This window comes from Equus caballus, chromosome 3 (genome assembly GCF_041296265.1).
Source record: "Equus caballus isolate H_3958 breed thoroughbred chromosome 3, TB-T2T, whole genome shotgun sequence".
NCBI classification, from domain to species: Eukaryota; Metazoa; Chordata; class Mammalia; order Perissodactyla; family Equidae; genus Equus; species Equus caballus.
Window position 1 is genome coordinate 10921878 of NC_091686.1, and position 12476 is coordinate 10934353.

The 12476-nt window shown below is 36.6% G+C and overlaps 1 long non-coding RNA gene across 1 annotated transcript in view; it reads left to right on the forward strand.

The window, feature by feature from the left end:
• The window catches only part of LOC138923575 (uncharacterized), a 33254-nt gene that overhangs the window by 3943 nt on the left and 16835 nt on the right, over positions 1-12476 (forward strand). Inside the window, exon 2 of the long non-coding RNA XR_011437340.1 lies at positions 6573-6664. This is a non-coding gene — a long non-coding RNA (uncharacterized lncRNA). The remainder of the gene's footprint in view (positions 1-6572; positions 6665-12476) is intronic.

Below are 12476 nucleotides of genomic sequence, written 5' to 3' on the forward strand. Positions count from 1 at the left end.
CCATGTGGAAAAATAGCCCATTTCTCCATGATTTGTTCTCCTTGTTAATCACAAGTCGACATTCTACTGGAGCTGGGAATGGAGAGAAATACAGGCATCCTCGTCACGTGGAGGAGAGAAATATTTCCCTTTGCGCAGAGAGAGACCCACGGGACATGGTTTGAACAGGAAATATGCAGATAAAAGTTGGAAAGTCACTGTTATAAATATATTTTATTTTTATTATTTTTTTCTTTAGCTATTTAAAAAAAAGGATTCCTTGCAAGTTCTTAAAAGGCTTATTCTCAGTCAGCCGCAGATGCTGGGTGAGGACGTCTGTTGGTATGAAACCTTGACTGGCGTTTGCAGCACTGACTCAAGACACATCACAGCACATCTTGCCCAGAAATGAAGTCTGTGTAACCTGTTTAGCCCCATTAGAAAAAGCCAGAGTTAAGATCTGATGGATAAGACAGTCAGTTTTATGATAAGGTGTCTTTAAACTGTACCTAGGTATAAAAATTACTTTTAAAACTTGGCCTAACTTGGTTATTCTATTGTTTATAAATGCTTATGATTTTTGCTAACATCTTTCCACATTTGCCCAAAATAAATCTGAATTTATATAATCTTAAAAAATAAAATATTTTTTAAAAAAGATGAAGGTGTACACCCTGGCTACATTTCCCTCAAAATGCATTATGGCTACTTGTTTCCATCTTCAACTCTCTCTTCTAAGTTGTGAGGTCTTCAGTGTTGGATGGCGCTTGTTCATCTTGTTCATATTTGTAAACTTAGCGTTAACGAGGTGCTCAGTTCACAAGTGTTTGATTCGTTGAGCAAATCCTGCGTACCAGACTCTGGGATGTACTGGTAAGCAATGTTTGTTCAATGAATAATTGGATGGTTGGATGGTAGACAGATGGAAGGATGGTTGGCTATATTCTGAATTTTCTATGTTTTGGAGAGATAAACAATTATTGTACAGGAACAAAATCCATCACACAGTTATTTTCCTAGTGGTCACTGTTATAAGCTGCAGAAAATAATTAAGATTGAACCTCAGTAGGGATAACTTGATAAAGCATCATAGGATGATAAAGTCTTACTTCTGCTTCCTACTATTTTTTTCATTTGAAGTTTTTTCTCTTTTTTTAAAAAAAAAATTTTTATGGAGTTTATGATAGTTTACAATCTTGTGAAATTTCAGTTGTACGTTATTGTTTGTCAGCTGTGTTGTAGGTGAACCACTTCACCCTCTGTGCCTACCCCCTACCTCCTCTTTCTCCTGGTAGCCACTAATCTGTTCTCTTTGTCTACATGTTTAGCTTCCACCTATGAGTGGAGTCGTACAGAGATTGTCCTTCTCTATCTGGCTTATTTCACTTAACATAATTCCCTCAAGGTCCATCCATGTTGTTGTGAATGGGACAATTTTATTCTTTTTTATGGCTGAACAATATTCCGTTGTATATATATATCATATCTTCTTTATCCAATCATCAGTTCATGGGCACTTAGGTTGCTTCCATGTCTTGGCTATTGTAAATAATGCTGCAATGAACATAGGGGTGCATGGGACTTTTGGAATTGCTGACTTCAGGCTCTTTGGATAGATACCCAGTAGTGGGATGGCTGGGTCATATGGTATTTCTATTTTTAATTTTTTGAGGAATCTCCATACTGTTTTCCATAGTGGCTGCACCAGTTTGCATTCCCACCAGCAGTGGATGAGGGTTCCTTTTTTTCCACATCCTCTCCAACATTTGTTACTTTTTGTTTTGGTTATTTTTGCCATTCTAATGGGTGTAAGGTGATATCTTAGTATAGTTTTGATTTGCGTTCCCCTGATGATCAGTGATGATGAACATCTTTTCATGTGCCTATTGGCCATTCCTATTTCTTCTTTGGAGAAATGTGTTCATGTCTCCTGCCCGTTTTTTGATCGGGTTGTTTGATTTTTTGTTGTTGAGTTGTGTGAGTTCTTTGTATATTATGGAGATTAACCCTTTGTTCGATATATGACTTACAAATATTTTTTCCCAATTAGTGGGTAGTTTTTTTGTTTCAATCCTGTTTTCCCTTGCCTTGAAGAAGCTCTTTAGTCTGATGAAGTCCCATTTGCTTATTCTTTCTATTGTTTCCCTTGTCTGAGAAGACATGGTATTCTACAAGATCCTTTTAATACTGATGTCAAAGAGTGTACTGCCTATATTTTCTTCTAGAAGCCTTATGATTTCAGGTCTTACCTTTAGGTCTTTGATCCATTTTGAGTTTATTTTTGTGAATGGTTAAAAACAGTGGGTAATTTTCATTCTTTTACATGTGGCTTTCCAGTTTTCCCAGCACCATTTGTTGAAAAGACTTTCTTTTTTCCATTGTATACCCTCAGCTCCTTTGTCAAAGATTAGCTGTCCATAGATGTGTGGTTTTATTTCTGGGCTTTCAATTTGGTTCTATTGATCTGTGCAACTGTTTTTGTACCAGTACCATGCTGTTTTGATTACTGTAACTTTGTAGTATGTTTTGAAGTCAGGGATTGTAATGCCTGCAGCTTTGTTCTTTTTTCTCAGGATTGCTTTAGCAATTCAGAGTCTTTTGTTGCTCCATATGAATTTTAGGATTCTTTGTTGTATTTCTGAAGTCTTTTCTTTATAGAATAAATGAGGTCTACTGATCTACTCATTATATATCAAGAGTTTGTAATAGTTTTTTCAGTATATATTTCTATTTGTGTACAAAGACTAATTTACTCACTACCCAAAGAATTTATTTCTGTTGCTGACAGTCATGTGACAATAATTCAAAATATCTTCAATGTCAGAGATTGCTTTCTCTGACCACAATATTCCCCAGCTTCTTCTGCTCTCTTCCATATACCCCAAACTTACTCATAGTCTCACACCATCAATCTTCTTTGCCTTTACATCATTTATCTGCCTTTTCACACAACCTAATTCATTTTGTCTTAACACTTCCTCATCCTTTTGTTTATGCATGATTCCTGCTCCTCCAAACCTTAGCCCTTGTATGATTTATTCCATTCTCTTCCCAAGTTGAAAAACATTTCTTCATCAATTCTCTCAATAATACTTTTGAATGGATCCCATGTACCAGGCATTGTGTGTTGGAGATACAAAGTTTAATGTGTTTTGAGCTCTTCTCTCCATATGCTCATAGTCAAATACAGAGACCCTTAATTCAAGGTAAATGGACTTCTTGTAAGTATACGCAAAATATTGGACATGTAAGCACCAATTTTTTTTCTGGGCAGAAGGTTCCCCATGTTTTGTAGAGTTTTCTAATGAATGATGAAGATAAGGAAATAATTACATTTTAGTGTGATAAGTGCTGTTTGTGATAGGGATAAGAATAGGAAGCCAGTGAACAATGCTTTGGTGAGATCAGAGAAAGCACATTCTTAGAACTTTGCTGATTAAATTGGCCAGAATTTAGCTGCCAGCTAGTCTCAGCTGGGACCTCAGTGACTCTCAGCAATGCTTCTCTTTCCCTGCTGCCCCTTGGTCACACTCCTACGCTCCTGCTGTCTTCTCAAACCATTGTTTCTTTTCACTTCTTACTTTATGGATCTTCTTGAAAGAGTTACTGCCAAGTCTAGATATTTTTTTGAAAAATTAAAAGGGCATGAGTTGCAGAATCTGAAATCTTCTTAAAATAGTAACTACTTGGCACTAACATTGTCTGCAAAGCAAGTTAGCCAAGGCTATCTAATTCTAAAGGAGAAAAAGCCTCCAATGTAAACAAGTAAACTTCTGGGAAAGAAGAGGAAATACTATTTACAGAAGAATATATATATTTTTAAAGATTTTATTTTTTTCCTTTTTCTCCCCAAAGCCCCCCGGTACATAGTTGTATATTCTTCATTGTGGGTCCTTCTAGTTGTGGCATGTGGGACGCTGCCTCAGCGTGGTTTGATGAGCAGTGTCATGTCCGTGCCCAGGACTCGAACCAACGAAACACTGGGCCGCCTGCAGCGGAGGGCGCGAACTTAACCACTTGGCCACGGAGCCGGCCCCTACAGAAGAATATTTTGTATGCTTCAACTTCTACTTCATTGTCTATGTGGAGTCTACAACCGGCTGAAAATAGCCGTTTGTGTGGTGGAGAGGGATCTTGCAGTCTGGAAGCTAACAACTATATAACCTTATTTATTTATTCTTCACACTTCTTAAAAGGTGTCTAGATTATACACCTTGTCTAGAGCCATGCATCGAACCCATTGTTAACTAAGGTTGGATCCCAGGATCTGCAGGACGATGTGGCCTATGTTCTCTCTACATCAAACTGCCTTCTTTTATTTCAGCTTTATTGAGGCATACTTGCTGATTAAAAATTGTGTGTATTTGAGATGTATGACTTGATAATTTGATATATGTATACATCATGAAGTGATCCTTATGATCAAGCTAATTAATGCATCCATTACCTCAAATAGTTACCGTCTTCTTCTTTGTGTGTGTGGTGAGAACACTGAGGGTCTACCCTTTTAGCAGGTTTTAAGTATACAATACAGTATTGTTAATTATAGCCCCCATGCTGTACATTCGATCTCCAGAACTTACCGTATAACTGAGAGTTTGTACCCTTTGACCAACATCTCTCCGTTTCCTCCATCTGTCAGCCCCTGGCAACCGCCATTCTACTGTCTGCTTCTGCGAGTTTGACTTTTTTAGATTCTGCATATGTGAGATTATGCAGTACTGTCACTCTGAGTCTGACATTTCACTTAGCATAAGGTCCTCCTGGTTCAACCATATTGTCCCAAATGGAGGGGTGTCCTTCTTTTGTAAGGCAGAATCATATTTTGTTGTATGTATATACCACATTTTCTTTATTCATTCATTGATGGACATTTAGGTTGTTTTCATGACTTGGTTATTGTTAGTAATGCTGCAGTAAACATGGGGCTGCAGGTATCTCTTCAGTATCCTGATTTCAATATCTTTGGATAAATACCCAGAAGTGGGATTTCTAGATCATACAGTAGTTCTATTTTTAATTTTTTGAGGAACTATACTGTTTTCCGTTAAGAGTGTACAAGGCTTTCCTTCTCTCATATCCTCACCAACACTTATCTTTTTTTTTTTTTAAAAAAAAATAGTCATTCTAATAGGTGTGAGGTGATATCACATTGTGGTTTTGATTTGCAATTCCCTGATGATTAGAGATATCAAGCACCTTTTCATATACCTGCGGCCATTTGTATGTCTTCTTTGGAAAAATGTCTATTCAAATCCCTTGCCCATTTTTAAATTGGGTTACTTGTTTTTTTGCTTTTGAGTTGTATAAATTCCTTATACATTTTGGATATTAACCTTTTATCAGATATATGGTTTGCAAATATTTTCTCCCATTCCATAGATTGTTTTTTCATTTTCTTGACCATTTCCTTCGCTGTGCAGAAGCTTTTTAGTTTGTTGCAATTCCACTTGCTTAATTTTGCTTTTTTAGGCCTGTGCTTTTGGTGTCATATCCAAAAATTAATTGCCAAGACAAACATCAGGGAACTTTTTCCCTATATTTTTTTCTAGGAGTTTTATGTTTCATGTCTTACGTTTAAATCTCTAATCTACTTTGGGTTGGTTTATGTGAAAAATGTACAGGTACAGTATTCTTAGTTGGCAATTTTTCTTTCAGTACTTTGACTCTATCATCCACCTCTCTCCTGGCCTGCAAGGTTTTTGCTGAGAAATCTGCTGATGTCTTATGTGGGTTCTCTTATGTATAATGAGTAGTTTTTCTCTTGCTGCTGTCAAAAGTTTCTTGTCCTTGACTTTTGACAGTTTGTTTATAATGTGTACCAAAGAAATATTCTTTGAGTTAATCCATTTGGGGACTTTTGAGCTTCACGAATCTGGATATCCATTTTCCTCTTGAGATTTTGGAAATTTTCAGCCATTATGTCTTTAAATGAGCTTTCTGCCCCCACCCCTTCTCCTTCTGGGACTCCCATAATGTGTACATTGCTTTTCCTTTTTTTTCTTTTTTTGGTGAGGAAGATTGGCCTTGATATACCATCTGCTGCCAATCTTCCTCTTTTTGCTTGAGAAAGATTGTTGTTGAGCTAACATCTCTGCCAATCTTCCTCTATTTTGATTTGAGATGCTGCAACAGCATGGCTTGATGAGTGGTGTATTGGTCAGCGCCCAGGATCCAAATCTTGTAGGCTTTCTGTGCTCTTTTTTAAGCTTTTTTCCTTTTTTATCCTACCAATGGATAATTTCAAATGACTTTGAGTTCACGGATTTTCTCTTTGCTTGATTGACTTTGCTGTTGAAGCTCTCTGTTGCATTTTTCATTTTATTTATTGTAGTCTTCAGCTCCAGAATTTCTTTTTTTTTTTTCTGATTTCTATCTCTTTGTTGATCTTCTCATTTTGTTCCTATATTGTTTTCCTGACTTTGTCCAGTTGTCTGTGTTCTCTCATAGCTCACTGAGCTTCTTTAAACAATTATTTGGAATTCTTTGTCAGGCAATCCGTAGATACTCCATATCTTTGGGATCAGTTGCTTGAAAATTACTGCGTTCCTTTGGTGATGTCATGTTTCTTTGATTTTTCATGTTCCTTATAGCTTTACATGTTCCTGTCAGCATATTTGAAGGAGCAATCACCTCTTTCTGACTTCATGGGCTGGCCTTCGTAGGGAAAGACCTTCACCTCTGGGTGAGTACAAGGGTACCAGGTAGGCGGAGTGTGGCAGCTCTGACCTTTGGGGATACAATGGTGGCGTTGGCCCTGGCGGTGGTGGGAGCATGCAGTAGGGTCAACTCCAGGCAGCTCCATGAGCTGATGTCAGTGTTGAGAGAGATGGGGTTCCCTGGTGGCCAAGGCTGCAGGTGTCTACAGTGGTGGCAGGGGCAGCTTGGGTCCTCATGGTGAAGGCTGCTGGGGTCTCTTGCTCTCTTTTTCCTTGATGAGAGGAAGAGTTATGCTGGACTAGGGGTTAGTATGACATGGGTAAATGCTTCCTATGCTTTTTCATGTGCCATCCTTAGGGTTTTTTCTTTCTTTCTTTTTCTTTTTCATCCTCAGTTTTTGTGTTCCACTTGTCGCATCTTCTTCATTGTACTTAGGAACTCTCCCAGAGCTATTTTCATTGGTGGTTGTTTAATCAATATTTTTATGGAGGAACAAGTGTTGAGACCTCCTAGTCTGCCATATTGCTGATGTTACTTCTTAAGCTGCCTTCTAAGACAACAGAGAAGCTGTCCTTCTCCCAAATCAGAGCTGAAATCAAAGGCTTACTTGCAGGTTGTTAATTTGGGAATGTGATCTGAGGGAGCAGGTGTGAGGGATAGAGGTAGTGGAAGAGGGAAAGAAGGACCATTAATAGAAGGATGTGTAACCAACTTGACCAAGATATAGGATGGCTGGTTCTTTGGGAACTTTTGAAATCTTAATGAATGTCTCAAAACTCAGAACCGTCTGAGGTAGCAGGGGTGGGAAGGGTGCATTTCAGGTGTCTCCTATGTCAGTGTCAAGCACAGCTTTGGCAATCCCTGAAGAAGGATGAGCAATGTGCTGTTAGGTTGGATCTGCATGAACCTACTTACAGTGTTGAGGTTGGAAAAAGAGATGAGACTGATATGATTTGAAGCAATGTGTAAGAGATGTTCAGTACAGAGGCAAAATTAATAGTAATAACCTTCTCTATACGATAGGAGAAGTGAGTAGAATTCAGGGAACCCCTTTTCTGTAGCTCAGAGCGGGTCATCTTTATGAATGCACTAAGTACCTGGGCACTGGGCTAAGGTGTGTTAGTCACTGATTCTCTTCTATCCAGAAGTTCTTAGAGTCTGTGCAGGCATAGGGCTATATCCTCCAAGGGGATCTGCAATTCAGAAAACAGTGATACTCTGAGGACTTTGTGACATCTGATTCTTTCGAAGTTCATTTTTAAATCTTTGTCTTTGGGGTCTTTGCTTTTCACCTATACAGGAGCTGTAACTTGTCCCTCCTTTTTTTTCTTTGGTTGAGGAAGATTAGACTTGAGCTCACATCTGTGCCCATCTTCCTCTGTTTTATATGTGGGATGCCTGCCACAGCATGGCTTGATAAATGATATGTAGGTCCTTGAGATCCAAATCTGCGAACCCCAGGCTGCCAAAGCAGAGCATGTGAACTCAACCACTACACCACCAGGATGGCCCTGCTTTTTCTCTCTTATGGAACCTAATTGCCAAATGAAATCTTATACAGAACTTCAGTGTGTTGAACCCAAAATAAAGTTTCTCTGCTTAAAGCAGGTAGCTTCTTAGAGAATTGAATGCTGGAGAACGGAGAGGAAAGTGTATGGGGATCCTCATCTTGTCTCTTTTGGATGCCCCAAGGTATTTTAAAAATCCACTAAGAATTAAATGAGCAGTTAGAACATTCTTGCCTTGGGACATGAGTTAAAGATTCTGACAATTAGAGCTTTTACAACATTGAAAGCCAATTCTAAAATATGAGAGGCATGTCGATGAAGGCAGTGACATTGTTGTATTCACTTGTATATTTCTAGAACTCCTAAGAATGCCTGGGACATGCTAGGTCTCAGTACTTGTTGAATGAATGAATGACTGCTGTGTTCAAGGAGCCATGCTACTGTGTGTTTTTCAGTAAGTTGGGAAAAGTTAGTTTTGGTTCAGTGCTGTTTTTCTTAATCCCTTTGTCACTACCACCATTTGTGAAATGGATGGCCATGATTAGAACACCTGTCTATTAGCCTCAAAATAGAGCAGTATTAATTGAGTTTGGAGAATCAAACCCATGACATCAGTCTACTGAAATATACTCTAATTGAGAGTTAATCAAACCATCAAAATGGCCTGGGGAGGAATTGGATCCATGAAACATGGAGTCTGGAAAAGAATAGATGCGTGTGGGGGCACAGATCTGTGAGAGTCTATGGAAAAAAATTAGATGTATTTAGTACAGATACAGTGCTGGAATTTTTTGACTCTTATATAAAGAAAAAGAAATAAGTGAAACTTTATATTAAAAACATGGTAAGGGACTGGAAGTTCTAGAAAGTATGCCTATTAGAAAGCCTTGATTGGTCTTATGAGATTGAAAGTACTCCTGTAGTCATCCAAAAAAAATACTTTTCTTGCTTATTAAATGAACACTTTCATATTACGTGTTGCATATAGAAAATTTATTCTCCATTGATGACGTTAGCAACAATATAATTAGATATATGGACGATATTTGAGTTACCATCAAACTTCTGGCTAGAGAAAAGAATGATTTATTCAATGAGGGTGGCAAATGGCAATTCCTGGTGGCAATGCTAGTGATGGTGGATTTACCATGACATATCTTGGAATTTGTTTTTCATATCCAAAGAGGAAAATTACCTTTGCGTATTACAAAGCCCATGGAGATCAATTTGTAATTGAAAATCCTTGCTGCTGAATAAGCTTATATAGTCATATGTCACTTAATGATGGGCATATGTTCTGAGAAATGCAATTGTTAGGCAATTTTGTCCTTGTGTGAACATCATAGGGTGTACTTACACCAACCAAAATGGTATAGCCTACTACACACCTAGGCTATATATAGGACAGTGGGACCACCATCATATATGCAGTCTGTCATTGACCGAAACGTTGCTATGTGGCTCGTGACTGTATTATACTATTTCTTTTTGGAAAATTGTTTCTACAGTGGTGTGTTTTAACAACAGAATGGTTCATGCAAGATTTAACAATAGTATATCATAATCCTAATAAAGTCTCTTGTGGAATCAAACTTATTCTTTCATTTACATTATACCTATGCTGTTTTTTAAAATAAAACTTATTTTCCATTATAAAAGTAATACTTGCTCATTATAGAGAATTAAGGTAAAAGTATAATCCTAACACCTAGGAACAATCGCTGCTTTTATATTTCTAACCCTCAGTTTGTTTTGATTATACACGTTAAACATATTTAGAGAAGAAATTTAGAAAATTCAGACACAAAAAATAAGGAAATCACTCAATTTTGCCACTATGAGATGACTTTTAACGTGTTGGCCTCAGTACTCATCTAGATTATATATTTGTATACAGATATTTAAGATTGCACCTTATTTTTAACAAAAGGAACCATACATATTGGGTTATAATTTTTATTGTCATTTATTACTTCATTTTCATATTTCTAGGGCAATAAAATTCATTTATAAAACCACTTTTAATGACTATAGAATTCTATCACACTACAGTTTATTTTACCAGTCTCTTATTATTGGCATTTTATATACAAACCTCTGAAAAATTTCCTCACTAAATCTTTACACCAATCCTTTGTTATAATTTTTGGATAAAATCTTACAAGTAAAATTTCTGTGCAGGAAAGTGGAACAATTTTCATTCCCACTGAGAGTATATGAATTGTCGTGTATACTGTATATCAACATGATTGGGCATTGTATATAATTACGCAAATATTTGCTAATGTCGTGGTCAAAAAGAGAAATCTCATTGTGTAAAAGTCGTTTGGTTGGAAGGAACAGATGTTCGCTTACATTGCTTCTTGTAATGAGGATTTCGAAGAAAGCTTGTGGGGCCTTATAGGATAGTAGAACAGCCAAGGACCAAGGAGCCCGATGCTGAATTGGATAGAGGAAGGTTTTTCAAGATGAAGTACAACTCTAGCTATCAGATCTTGTCATTTTCTGCCCTCAGTAAGAGATTTTTTAAAAAATGTTTTAACCTTTTATTTTATAACTAAATTTAAGAAACTTGGCTTTTATATATAGTAATGACATAGACAGTAGAAAAGACTAAGAAAGAGGAACTCAAACAACTTGAAAGCAAAAAACCAAATAACCCAATTAAAAAATGGGCTAAGGACCTGAATAGGCATTTCTCAAAAGAAGACATACAAATGGCCAAGAGGTATATGAAAAGATGCTCAGCATCACTCGTCATCAGGGAAATGCAAATCAAAACAACAATGAGATATCACCTCACACTTGTTAGGGTAGCTATTATCAAAAAGACAGAAGATAATGAGTGTTGGTGAGATGTGGAGAAAAGGGAACTCTTGTATATTGTTGGTGGGAATATAAATTGATAACAACTACTATGGAAAACAGTATGGAGGTTTCTCAAAAAATTAAATATAGAACTACCATATGATCCAGCAATCCCACTTATCCAAAGGAAATATTTATCCAAAGGAAAATATTAAGCAAAAGGTATTTATCCAAAGGAAATAAAATCACTATCTTAAAGATATATCTGCACTCCTATGTTCACTGCAGCATTATTTACAGTTGTCAAGATATGGAAACAATCTGTGTCCTTCGATAGAAGAATGGATAAAGAAAATGTGGTGTATATGCATACATATATATATATACACACAATGGAATATTAAGCCATAAAGAAGGAGGAAACCCTGCCATTTGTAAGGACATGGGTGAACCTGGGGGAGATTATGCTAAGTGAAATAAGTCAGATACAGGAAGAAAAATACTGCATAATCTCACTTATATGTGGAATCTAAAAATGTTAAACTCATAGAAGCAGAGAGTAGAATGGTGGTTAACAGGAGCCGATGGGTGGGGGAAATGGGGAGATGTTGGTGAAAGAGTATAAACTTTCAGTTATCAGATAAATAAGTTCTGGAGATCTAATGCACAGCCTGATGACTATGGTTAATAATGCTGTATTGTATACTTGAAACTTGCTAAGAGAGTTGATCTTAAGTAAGAGAAAAGTTTTACTAATATCTTTAGCGCTCTTCCATTTTGGTGTCTCACACAATATTTGTTACTGATTTTTGCTCTTATTGCCAACCGTGTACTCTCTATTTCTCATATTTAAACAACTTCCAGATAAATAATATTATTGGTTCAGAGCATCGTGAATGTTCCTCTTGGGTCACGCTTTTTCTCCACACTGCTTCATAGGTCAACTGGGTCTCCAAACCCAATCGACTTGTCTTTATTGTTTTGTAAGTTTAGTGTTAGTATATTGTATTCCAAGATTAAAATAAACAGAAAAGCAAACTTATTATTATTTAACAGGAAAATATTTAATCAACATAATGTTTTTATTTCTTGTTTGTTTGAATTAAGCAACTTTGAAGTTGAGGGGGTATATTGGAAATCCTTAAATCACTTAAAATAATTTAGACCTGCTATTAATTTTATATCACAAGTGAGTAATTAATGCAGAGTTAGTAGGTTTGTCACTGCTTTTTAATTAAACATAAGTTGATTGTAAAGAGAGAATTATTGAACATTTGAGAGACATATCTAATGCCTGTATAATTAGATGAAAATTACATAAGCAAGGAATGCCCAATTTAATTCTTGCTATATATTAGCTGTATAAGAAATATGCAGATACTTTATTCACATTTATCAAAATAGCCTACAGCAAGATAATTAGGGATCATTTTTGAAAATGGTGGCATTTAATAGACATAGTAATTGGTATCAATTTCCTTCAAATAGCTCATTAAGTGAAAAATTATTATATAGAAAGTA